General features: G+C 58.9%; 1 protein-coding gene across 2 annotated transcripts in view; it reads left to right on the top strand.

The window, feature by feature from the left end:
• Positions 1-7,801: 7,801 nt before the first annotated feature.
• RIPK1 (receptor interacting serine/threonine kinase 1) overlaps positions 7,802-12,012 on the top strand; it is a 31,414-nt gene continuing 27,203 nt past the window's right edge. Inside the window, exon 1 of one of the 2 annotated variants that reach the window (XM_063401451.1) lies at positions 7,802-7,922. The gene's annotated coding sequence lies outside the window, so the exon portion shown is untranslated. Of the gene's footprint in view, positions 8,102-12,012 lie in introns of both variants that reach the window. The other variant, XM_063401442.1, reaches the window with a different exon arrangement.

A 12,012-nucleotide genomic window follows, 5' to 3' on the forward strand; every position in this document is an offset into this window, starting at 1 on the left:
GGGAGCGGCGGCACCGACGGAGCCCACCTTAAGGCACCGATCGTGGAACCCCGGGGGCTGAGGCAGGGATGAAGAACCCAGTGTGCGACATTGACAGGAATTCCCCGGGACCTGAGGCTAGGATGGAGCCTCCTTTTAAGGGACCGATCGGAGTTCCCCGGGACCTTAGATAGGGTCGAAGAGCCCCCTGCGGCACCAATTGGGGTGCCTCGGGTGCAGAGGCACCGACGGAATCCCACTGTGCCGCACCGATGTGGCTGTCCCGGGAGCTGAGCCACCGCTGGGGGTGCCCCGGGAGCTGAGCCATAGACGGAGCCTCAGTGTGCGACACCGATTGGAGTGCTCCGGGAGCGGCGGCACTGAGGGAAAGCTCCTGTACGGCACCGATCGGGGTGCTCTGAGAGCTGAGGCCCCGATTTTGGTGCCCGGGAACTGATCCAACTCCGGAGCCCCAATGTGCGGCACCGATCGGAGTGCCCCGGGATCTGAGGCTCCGACGGATCCGCCCATTAAGGCACCGATCAGGGTGCCCCGGGAGCCTAGGCAGGGGTCGAAGAACCCCCTGAAGCAACCATAGGAACGCCGCTGCATCTAAGGCTCCAACGGAGCCCCCCTTTAAGACACCGATCGGAGTGCCCCGAGAGCTGAGGAACACATTTTTGTGCCCCTGGAGCTGAGCCAACCCGGGAGCCCTAATGTGCAGCCCCGATTTTGGTGCCCCGGGAGAGGCAGCATCGACAGAGCCCACCTTAAGGCACCTATCGGGGTGCCCCGGGGGCTGAGGCAGGGACGAAGAGCTCCTCTGCGGTACTGACAGGAATTCCCCGGGAGATGAAGCTCTGACGGAGCCCCCCTTTCGGGCACTCATCGGGTTGTCCTGAGAATTGAGGCACCGACTTTGTTTCCTCGGGAGCTGAGCCAACTCCGGAGCCCCCAGTGTTCGGCACCGATCAGAGTGCCCCGGGAGCTAAGGCAGGGAGAAAGACCCCTCCTGCTGTAGCAATCGGAATGACCCTGGCTCTGAGGCTTCCACGGAGCTGCCGTTCGAGGCACTGATCGGAGTGCCCCGGTAGCTGAGGCAGGGTCGAAGACCCCCCCTGTGCCACCGATACGAATGGCCCCTGATCTGGGGCTCCGACGGAGCCCCCATGCAGCACCGGTCGTGCTGCCCTGGGAGATGAGCCTCGGACGAAGACCCTCCTGCGGCACCGACAGGAATGCCCAGGGAGCTGAGGCACGGATGGAGCCCCCCTGTACCGCACTGATTTTGGTGTCCCTGGAGCTGAGCCAACGACGGAGTAGTTCCCCTCCCCCCACCCCATCCGCCCTACGGCACCGATCGGAGTGCCCCGAGAGCTGAAGCAGGGACGAAGACCCCCCTGGTGCACAGATAGGAACGCCCCTGCATCGAAGGCTCCGGCGGAGGCCCCCTTTAAGACACCGATCGGAGTGCCCCGAGAGCTGAAGAACCTATTCTTGTGCCCCTGGAGCTGAGCCAACGCAGGGGCCCCAATGTGCGGCACCGATCGGAGCGCCCCAGGGGCGGTGGCACTGACGGAGCCCACCTTAAGGAACCGATGGTGGAACCCCGGGGGCTGAGGCAGGGATGAAGAACCCAGTGTGCGACACTGACAGGAATTCCCCGGGACCTGAGGCTAGGATGGAGCCTCCTTTTAAGGGACCGATCGGAGTTCCCCGGGACCTTAGATAGGGTCGAAGAGCCCCCTGCGGCACCGACTGGGGTGCCTCGGGTGCAGAGGCACCGACGGAATCCCACTGTGCCGCACCGATGTGGCTGTCCCGGGAGCTGAGCCACCGCTGGGGGTGCCCCGGGAGCTGAGCCATAGACGGAGCCTCAGTGTGCGACACCGATTGGAGTGCTCCGGGAGCGGCGGCACTGAGGGAAAGCTCCTGTACGGCACCGATCGGGGTGCTCTGAGAGCTGAGGCCCCGATTTTGGTGCCCGGGAACTGATCCAACTCCGGAGCCCCAATGTGCGGCACCGATCGGAGTGCCCCGGGAGCTGAGGCTCCGACGGATCCGCCCATTAAGGCACCGATCAGGGTGCCCCGGGAGCCTAGGCAGGGGTCGAAGAACCCCCTGAAGCAACCATAGGAACGCCGCTGCATCTAAGGCTCCAACGGAGCCCCGCTTTAAGACACCGATCGGAGTGCCCCGAGAGCTGAAGAACACATTTTTGTACCCCTGGAGCTGAGCCAACCCGGGAGCCCTAATGTGCAGCCCCGATTTTGGTGCCCCGGGAGAGGCAGCATCGACGGAGCCCACCTTAAGGCACCTATCGGGGTGCCCCGGGGGCTGAGGCAGGGACGAAGACCCCCTCAGCGGTACTGACAGGAATTCCCCGGGAGATGAAGCTCTGACGGAGCCCCCCTTTCGGGCACTCATCGGGTTGTCCCGAGAATTGAGGCACCGACTTTGTTTCCTCGGGAGCTGAGCCAACTCCGGAGCCCCCAGTGTTCGGCACCGATCAGAGTGCCCCGGGAGCTAAGGCAGGGAGAAAGACCTCTCCTGCTGTAGCAATCGGAATGACCCTGGCTCTGAGGCTTCCACGGAGCTGCCGTTCGAGGCACTGATCGGGGTGCCCCGGTAGCTGAGGCAGGGTCGAAGACCCCCCCTGTGCCACCGATACGAATGGCCCTTGATCTGGGGCTCCGACGGAGCCCCCGTGCAGAACCGGTCGTGCTGCCCTGGGACATGAGCCTCGGACGAAGACCCTCCTGCGGCACCGACAGGAATGCCCAGGGAGCTGAGGCACGGATGGAGCCCCCCTGTACCGCACTGATTTTGGTGTTCCTGGAGCTGAGCCAACGACGGAGTAGTTCCCCTCCCCCGACCCCATCCGCCCTACGGCACCGATCGGAGTGCCCGGAGAGCTGAAGCAGGGACGAAGACCCCCCTGGTGCACAGATAGGAACGCCCCTGCATCGAAGGCTCCGGCGGAGGCCCCCTTTAAGACACCGATCGGAGTGCCCCGAGAGTTGAAGAACCTATTCTTGTGCCCCTGGAGCTGAGCCAACGCGCGAGCCCCAATGTGCGGCACCGATCGGAGCGCCCCAGGGGCGGTGGCACTGACGGAGCCCACCTTAAGGAACCGATGGTGGAACCCCGGGGGCTGAGGCAGGGATGAAAAACCCAGTGTGCGACATTGACAGGAATTCCCCGGGACCTGAGGCTAGGATGGAGCCTCCTTTTAAGGGACCGATCGGAGTTCCCCGGGACCTTAGATAGGGTCGAAGAGCCCCCTGCGGCACCGATTGGGGTGCCTCGGGTGCAGAGGCACCGACGGAATCCCACTGTGCCGCACCGATGTGGCTGTCCCGGGAGCCGAGCCACCGCTAGGGGTGCCCCGGGAGCTGAGCCATAGACGGAGCCTCAGTGTGCGACACCGATTGGAGTGCTCCGGGAGCGGCGGCACTGAGGGAAAGCTCCTGTATGGCACCGATCGGGGTGCTCTGAGAGCTGAGGCCCCGATTTTGGTGCCCGGGAACTGATCCAACTCCGGAGCCCCAATGTGCGGCACCGATCGGAGTGCCCCGGGAGCTGAGGCACGTTCAAAGACATCCCCGCCCCGCCATGCGGCACTGATGTGTGTGTCCCGGACCTGAGGCACCGACGAGCCCCCACTGCGGAACCGATCGGGGTGCCCCGAGAGCTGAGGCACCGATTTTGGTGTTCCTGGAGCTGTGCAAACTCCGGAGCCCCAACGTGCGGCACTGATCAGAGTGCCCCGGGAGCTGAGGCAGGGACGAAGACCCCCTGCGGCACCGATCAGAATGCCCCTGGATCTGAGGCTCCGCCGGAGCCCCCTTTACGGTACCGACCGAGATGCCCCGAGAGCTGCGGCACCGCTGGCAGTGCCCCGGGAGCGGAGGCATCGCCAGAGCCCAGATGTACGGCACCACTCGGGGTGCCCCGGGAGCTGCGGCACCGATTTTGGTGACACCGGACCTGAGGCAACGCCCTCGCCCCAATGTGCCGCACAGATCGGAGTGCCCCGGGAGCTGAGGCAGGGTCGAAGACCCCCGCCTGCGACACCGATTACGGTGGTCCTTGTGCAGAGGGCCTGCGGAGCCCCCTGTAATGCAGCGATCGAGGTACCCCTGGAGCTGAGGTACCGACGGTGCCCCAGTGTTCGGCACCGATCAGAATGCCCCTGGATCTGAGGCTCCGACGGAAGCCCCCTTTAGGACACAGATCGAGGTGCCCCGAAAACCTCGGCAGGGACGAAGAGCCCCTCTGCTACACAGATAGGAGTGTCCTGGGAGCTCATGCTCCGACGGTGCCCCTCTATACCGATCGGGGTGCCCCGGGAGCTGAGGCACCGATTTTGGTGCCCCTGGAGCTGAGGCATCGACGGAGCCCCTTTGTACGGCATCAGTCAGGGGTGCCCCGGGAGATGAGGCAGGGACCAAGACCCCCCTGAGGCACTGAAAGAAATTCCCCGGGACCTGAGGCTCCGACGGAGGCCCCCTTTAGGGCACAGATCGGTGTGCCTCGGGAGATGAGGCATGGACAAAGAGCCCCTCTGTGGCACCGATAAGAGTGTCCCGGGAGCTCATGCTCCAAGGGTGCCCCCATATACGGCACCATACGGAATGCCCCGGGACCCATGGATCCGATGGAGCCCCTCTTTAAGACACTGCTGTGCCCCGGGAGCTGAGGCAGGGCCAAAGCCCCCATCCTCCCATGCAGCATAGGAATGCCACCTGATCTGTGGCTCCGACAGAGGGACCGTGGGGGGCAGAAACGATCGAGGTGCCCCGGGAGCTGAGCCAGGGTAGAAGACACTCCACCCTCCCCGCCCCCCGCGGCACCGATCGGAGTGCCCCGGGATCTGAGGCTCCGACGGATCCGCCCATTAAGGCACCGATCAGGGTGCCCCGGGAGCTAAGGCAGCGGTCGAAGACCCCCCTGAAGACCCTACATCTAAGGCTCCGACGGAGCCTCCCTTTAAGACACCTATCGGGGTGCCCCCGTAGCTGAGGCAGGGTCAAAACCCCCCTGTGCCACCGATAGGAATGGCCCTTGATCGGGGCTCCGACGGAGCCCCCGTGCAGAACCGGTCGTGCTGCCCTGGGAGATGAGCCTCGGACGAAGACCCTCCTGCGGCACCGACAGGAATGCCCAGGGAGCTGAGGCACGGATGGAGCCCCCCTGTACAGCACTGATTTTGGTGTCCCTGGAGCTGAGCCAACGACGGAGTAGTTCCCCTCCCCCAACCCCATCCGCCCTACGGCACCGATCGCAGTGCCCCGAGAGCTGAGGCACCGATTTTGGTGCCCCTGGAGCTGAGGCTCCGGCGGATCCCCCTTGTACGGCACCGATCAGGGTACCCCGGGGGCTGAGGCAGGGTCCAAGACCCCCCTGAGGCACTGAAAGGAATTCCCCCGGAGCTAAGGCAGGGAGAAAGACCCCTCTTGCTTTAGCAATCGGAATGCCCCAGGATCTGAGGCTCCGACGGAGCCCCCCTGTACGGCGCCGACCGTGGTACCCCGGGAGCTGAGGCACCGATGGAGGAGCTCTGCGGCACTGACTGTGGTGCCCCGGGAGCTGAGGCAGGGCCGAAACCCCCATCCTCCCATGCAGCATAGGAATGCCACCTGATCTGTGGCTCCGACAGAGGGCTTGTGGGGGGCAGAAACGATCGAGGTGCCCCGGGAGCTGAGCCAGGGTGGAAGACACTCCACCCTCCCCGCCCCCCGCGGCACCGATCGGAGTGCCCCGGGATCTGAGGCTCCGACGGATCCGCCCATTAAGGCACCGATCAGGGTGCCCCGGGAGCTAAGGCAGGGACGAAGACCCCGCTGAAGCAGCCATAGGAACGCCGCTGCATCTAAGGCTATGACGGAGCCTCCCTTTAAGACACCGATCGGAGTGCCCCGAGAGCTGAGGAACACATTTTTGTGCCCCTGGAGCTGAGCCAACGCGGGAGCCCTAATGTGTAGCCCCGATTTTGGTGCCCCGGGAGAGGCAGCATCGACGGAGCCCACCTTAAGGCACCTATCGGGGTGCCCCGGGGGCTGAGGCAGGGACGAAGACCCCCTCAGCGGTACTGACAGGAATTCCCCGGGAGATGAAGCTCTGACGGAGCCCCCCTTTCGGGCGCTCATCGGGTTGTCCCGAGAATTGAGGCACCGACTTTGTCTCCTCGGGGGAGCCCCCAGTGCCCAGCACCGCTCGGAGTGCCCCCGGAGCTAAGGCAGGGAGAAAGACCCCTCCTGCTGTAGCAGTCGGAATGACCCTGGCTCTGAGGCTTCCACGGAGCTGCCGTTCGAGGCACTGATCGGGGTGCGCCGGGAGCTTAGGCAGGGTCAAAAACCCCCCTGTGCCACCGATACGAATGGCCCTTGATCTGGGGCTCCGACGGAGCCCCCATGCAGCACCGGTCGTGCTGCCCTGGGACATGAGCCTCGGACGAAGACCCTCCTGCGGCACCGACAGGAATGCCCAGGGAGCTGAGGCACGGATGGAGCCCCCCTGTACAGCACTGATTTTGGTGTCCCTGGAGCTGAGCCAACGACGGAGTAGTTCCCATCCCCCGACCCCATCCGCCCTACGGCACCGATCGGAGTGCCCGGAGAGCTGAGCCATCCACAGTGGCACCGATCGCAGTGCCCGGAGAGCTGGGGCACCGATTTTGGTGCCCCTGGAGCTGAGGCTCCGGCGGATCCCCCTTGTATGGCACCGATCAGGATACCCCGGGGGCTGAGGCAGGGTCCAAGACCCTCCTGAGGCACTGAAAGAAATTCCCCGGGACCTGAGGCTCCGATGGAGCCCCACTTTAGGTCACCGATCGGGTTGCCCCAGACTCCGAGGAAGAGACAAAGACCCCCCTGAGGCACTGGAAGAAATGCCCTGAGAGCAGAAGCACCGACGGAGCCCCCCTGTACTGCACCGTTCGTGGTATCCCTGGAGCTGAGATACCGGCGGTGCTCCAGTCTCGGGCCCCGATCGGAGTGCAGCGGGAGCTAAGGCAGCGACGGAGCCCACCTTAAGGCACCGATCGTGGTACCCCGAGGGCTGAGGAAGGGATGAAGACCCCCTTGAGACACTGAAAAGAATTCCCCGGGATCTGAGGTTCCGACAGAGCCGCCCATTAAGGCACCGATCAGGGTGCCCCGGTCGATGAGGCAGGGGTCGAAGAGCCCCCTGCGGCACCGGTTGGGGTGCTCCGGGGTGCGGAGGCACCGACGGAACCCCTCTGTGCAGCACCGTTGTGGGTGTCCCGGGCCCGAGGCACAGACGGAGCCCCCCAGTACGGCACCGACCATGGTACCCCGGGAGCTGAGGCAGGGACGGAGCCCTCTCCCCATTTAAGACACCAATCGGAGTGCCCCTTTCATCGGGAGCTGAGGCACCGATGAAACCCCCCTGTACGGCGCTGATCGGGGTGCCCCCGTAGCTGAGGCAGGGTCGAAGACCCCCCTGTGCCACTGATAGCAATGGCCCCTGATCTGGGGCTCCGACGGAGACCCCATGCAGCACCGGTCGTGCTGCCCTGGGAGATGAGCCTCGGACGAAGACCCTCCTGCGGCACCGACAGGAATGCCCAGGGAGCTGAGGCACGGATGGAGCCCCCCTGTACCGCACTGATTTTGGTGTTCCTGGAGCTGAGCCAACGACGGAGTAGTTCCCCTCCCCCGACCCCATCCGCCCTACGGCACCGATCGGAGTGCCCGGAGAGCTGAGCCATCCACAGTGGCACCGATCGCAGTGCCCGGAGAGCTGGGGCGGTCTCTCCGTCACTGGGCGGCACCCGCCCCGAACCGGGCCTGCCCGTCCCCCTCCTTCGCTCCGCCCCGCCGGCGAGTCCCAGAGTGTATGTATATAAGGGCGCGGGGGTCAGCCCCACTGCCAGCGGCGCCCAGTGTGGGGACAGGACTCTCGGAGGCCGAAGCGCGGTAAGGCAGGAGCGCGGCAGGAGCGCGGCAGGAGCGCGGCAGGAGCGCGGCAGGAGCGCGGCAGGAGCGCGGCAGGAGCGCGGCAGGAGCGCGGCAGGAGCGCGGCAGGGGAGCTGCGGGAAGGGGCTGCGCCGCAGCACCGAAACCGAAACCACCGTGGCGCAACCCGCTGAGTGAAGGTATCGCCGCCGCCGCTGCGTGACCCGAGTGGCGGTGCCCGAGGGGGTGACGGGCTCCGCGACGAGGTGGCCCGGTGGGGGCCCGGCGCTGCGTGCCACCCGTCCCATTCCGCAGCACCGCGGAGGGGCTCCTGGGCGAGGTGGCCCGGTGGGCATGCGGCGCTAGGTGCCACCCATCCCATTCCGCAGCATCGTGTAGGGGCTCCTGGGCGAGATGGCCCGGCGGGCGTGCGGCGCTGCGTCCCACCGTGGAGGGGCTCCTGGGCACGGGGAAGGGGAAGCGGCGGCCGGGGGAGCGCTGCGTACGAGAGGAGGCGGCCGCGGCGGCAGGAAGCCGCCGGGAGGAGAAGGGCGACATGACAAGTCGGCCAACGAGGAACTAGGCCAGGGCAGCGTTAGGGCTTCTCAGCCCCTCGGCCAGCGGACGCCTCTGGCGCTACCCGCCCTGGGCTCCGCGCCTGCGGCGGGGCCGCGCAGGGCTGAGCGGGAGCGCCCGGCAGCGGCTGCGCGCCCGTCCCTGACAGCTGCGGCCCGGCCCGGCCCGGAGCCGAGACAGCCTTTCCCGGTTCCCATACACAAGGCAGACTTTTGCGACCAGAACCGACCGTAACACCTTGCACAGGTACAGGCCGCTGCACAGACCCCATCCTTTCCTCTGCCCACGCTGCCTCTGCTCCTGTGAAAACTTGTGTTGCATAACACCTTTGTTTCCCTTGTATTGGCTTCTTCTCCCCGTCCCACGGGATCCTTTCTGTAACCTGCTGACGATCTGACACAGCTATTTTCTTTGCTATTTCCAAAAGGAAAAAAAAATCCCTTAGTTAAAAGATGCATCAGCTGAAAAACATGAGTAGAAGGGAAAGGTTTAGATGGAGTGGGTTATGACATTTACAGCAACAGATCTGAGATACCCAGACAGCTTTTGAAACATCATTGACACAGGCAGTATTTTTGTTATCAGCTGTGGCAACCCTTCTATTTGTCTCCTGTTACTCATTTGGGAATACCAGCTTTGGCTTCTGTTCTTTATTCCTTTCCGTTACTGGCTGATAACTTAGTGGCCAAGAGTTTTGCTACTTGTAAATGTGCTCATTTTCTCCAATTAAAGTTTGTAGCACCTCTTAAGAAGCTAGGTGCTGGGAGCATCACTAGACTACAAAGGCTGCAATCAATGTTTTTTTTATGTTACTGTGCTAATGTGCTCAGAGTTACACCTTAACGATGCAGGTCATATCAGATCAGTTACAAATCGTGAGAACTGAGCAAAGCGCTTTTGAACAGTGATTAGGGATACGCCTCAATGACCTAATGTTCAGGTTATGATTCTTGAGAATTTAGAAGCCCTTTAGGAGTTAGTGGAGAGGATATAACCATGGTGGTAAAAAGAAGAATGCCACAAACCCTCTTAGAGCACTTCTATCCTTTTCTAAAGATCACCAGTCATACTGGTGGACAGAAATTCCTCTCTTCTAGCAACTGGTATTCAAAATTTTCATAATATGTGTTGTTATTAGGGAAATATGAACCTAACTGAATACAACAAGTGTTCAGAATAGCTTATGGAAAAAACTGCTTTATAGTTAATCAAGTATACTGTCTTGTTTTAGAAAGACAGGTGTCTGCCATGGGAAAACTGGAGCTTCCCTCGGAATGGAGAATGTAAACCCCCTCCCTCCAAATTATTACAATTTTGTAATTATTATATTTTTGTAATTAAGGGGGCTTTCAGGCAAAGATATGGGATAGTTCATTACTAGGGATATTGAAAACACAAATGTAGTAGTACAAAAAAACATGCATGCAAGCAAACAAAAATCCTAGAACCACTGACAGAGTCAGAATATGCCCTGACACCCTGTTGGTCAGGGTGTTGGAAGCAGTCCAAAATAAGTCCTCCTGGAGTGCCAGATGTGGATTCTGTTGGAGTAGAGATGATCCTGTTGAAAGGGTCCAGTGGTGGTGAGATGGGTCCTGTCTTCCTCTGGGAAATCCAGTGGAAAAAAGGCTGGTCTGCTTGTCTGAGTCTCAGGTTTTATCCAGGTAGGAATGCTTGGCTCCTCCCACTGGGTGGAGCATCTCACAATGGGCTGATGTAATATTTTCAGTCATGTGGTGAGCCTTAATGGCCCATTACCAGAAGATATCCCCTGGAGGGAGGATGGGTTCTGGAAGAGATAAGGAATATTGCTCTACCTGGTTTTAACAACAGGCCCATTACCAGAAGACACCCACCCCTTCACCCTGCCCTGCCCCTGCCCCCCCCTCGAGTTATGAGCTAAAGAAAAAACATCGCTTCAACTGGTTTCAACGATTGGAAATAGAATACATGCTTTTGGTTATATATTGCAACCCAAGACATATACAGATGAGGACTTCACAGAACGTAAATTAACCACTAGAAGTATGCATAGGTTCTTCCATAGTAAGGGTTGCCTAAACTAAGCTACAAAATTTCTGTTCTCATAACCACAGATACATAATGCGTGAATTGGTGTGTCCTAAGTACTGAGGATACATATAAATCACTATGTCTCTTAATAAGAACAGTAAGGTTGGAATGAACCTGAGTCTTTGAGCTTCCCTCCTTGGTTTTTTATCATTTGACATTTTCAAGGTATCATAAGGCAATATCTCATGCTGAATAGTATACCAGAATAAGCAGTCTTTGCTTTAAAGTCTGGCTAGACATTGTTCTCCTGTGATATTCATTCTAGAAAACAACCCCCAAAACTTTGGGTTTAAAATAAGTAATTAGATCAGAGAGGTTCTATAAAGAGTACTTTATTACTTAATAAGAACAGCAAAAAAAGCAGTAGCATCTTACCATGCCCAAGGGGGGAGGGTTCCCTACCAACTAATAAGAAAATTCCCTCTCCTTGAATGTCACCCAGCTCACTTCAGCAGATATATTATGATTTTAGAAGTCATTATTTCTTTTGAATTTCCAAGACTTCTGGTTATAGTGACTACATGTGGCTTAGTAGGAACAGGTAATAAACATTGTAAATAGGAACAAGGCTCTATTTATTGCAGTTCTGGGCAGAGGTATTTTTGCCAGGTTATATTGTATTGAATGCCAATCCCAAGCTATCAGTGGTATTAATGCAACTTTAGAGAGTCACTGTTCAAAAATACACATCTACTTTGCATTCACAAGAAATGCATATGCAAGTCTTATAGCTACTACCTAGATGCATAATTGCTGTTAGCATGGAAAAATTAACATACATAAGTGACTTCAAACCAATTCTTGGAAGGGAGACCCAAATAAAGAAGTAAAATGTTAGTTTATGCCATGTTTGGCTCTCATGACTGAATTTAGGCCCTTGTACATGTGATATCCACCCCATCTGCACAAAAGTCAGTATGACCACACCAACAAATCTAAAGAATCATCACCAGAAACATTCAGGGAGATGAAAGCTCAGCTATGAAAGCAGCAGTGGCATTGCTATGAGTAATTTGATTGACTTTGGCTATTTGATTTGCTGTAAAGGAATTTAAAAAAAAAACCAAACAAACCCCAGACACTCCCCTCCCCAGAAAAAAAACCTCACAAAACCCCACAAAACAAACAAACACCAAAAACCCCACAACCCTACCACAACAAACAAAACAGGAAAAAATTTCCTCTAATCATTTTTAGACATAGCAGGACTTACCTTCTTACTAAATGAATGCAGCCATATCCTCAGACCTGGGCCAGCACTGCACCAAAACAAAGCCTGCATCTTTTTGAAGTCCCTAAAGCCAAAGCAGGAGACTCTGAAGAGAGGACACTGCTCTGGGAGTAGGGAGGTTGTTCCCTGTCTGTACTACAACAGCCTGTAGACTCTCTGTATGTACTTTGCAGAAAGAGCTCTTGCTCTACCTCTTCCACAGGCACTATTTATTTATTTATTTATTTAAAA

The sequence above is a fragment of the Prinia subflava genome, chromosome 1, assembly GCF_021018805.1.
Source record: "Prinia subflava isolate CZ2003 ecotype Zambia chromosome 1, Cam_Psub_1.2, whole genome shotgun sequence".
NCBI lineage: Eukaryota > Metazoa > Chordata > Aves > Passeriformes > Cisticolidae > Prinia > Prinia subflava.